Below are 302 nucleotides of genomic sequence, written 5' to 3'. Positions count from 1 at the left end.
CTTGGCCCTGTTTTGCAGGTGACGTCCTCCTCCTTTGCCACCCGTGACGTGCCCGGGGACAGGCGTGGGGCCGGCGAGGATGTAGGTTGAGCAGCAGGACACGCCGAGGAAGAGGAGGAGGAAGGAGGGTCTTGGGGACAGCACGGTGGCTGTGTGTCCCCAGCACTGTCCTCAGCCCCCGGCCAGCCCCGAGCGTGGGGGGGTGGGAAGGCTGTTCCTGGTGGATTTTTGGAGCCCCAGCAGCAGCACCGGGAAGGAGGAAGGGCCGAGGAAGACGCGCAGGGGATGGGTGTCCCCGTCCC

Source organism: Chaetura pelagica, unplaced genomic scaffold, assembly GCF_000747805.2.
Source record: "Chaetura pelagica isolate M959 unplaced genomic scaffold, ChaPel_1.0 scaffold2687, whole genome shotgun sequence".
Classification (NCBI taxonomy): domain Eukaryota; kingdom Metazoa; phylum Chordata; class Aves; order Apodiformes; family Apodidae; genus Chaetura; species Chaetura pelagica.
The sequence above is the reverse complement of the archived record's forward strand: the minus strand, read 5'-3'. Positions refer to the sequence as shown.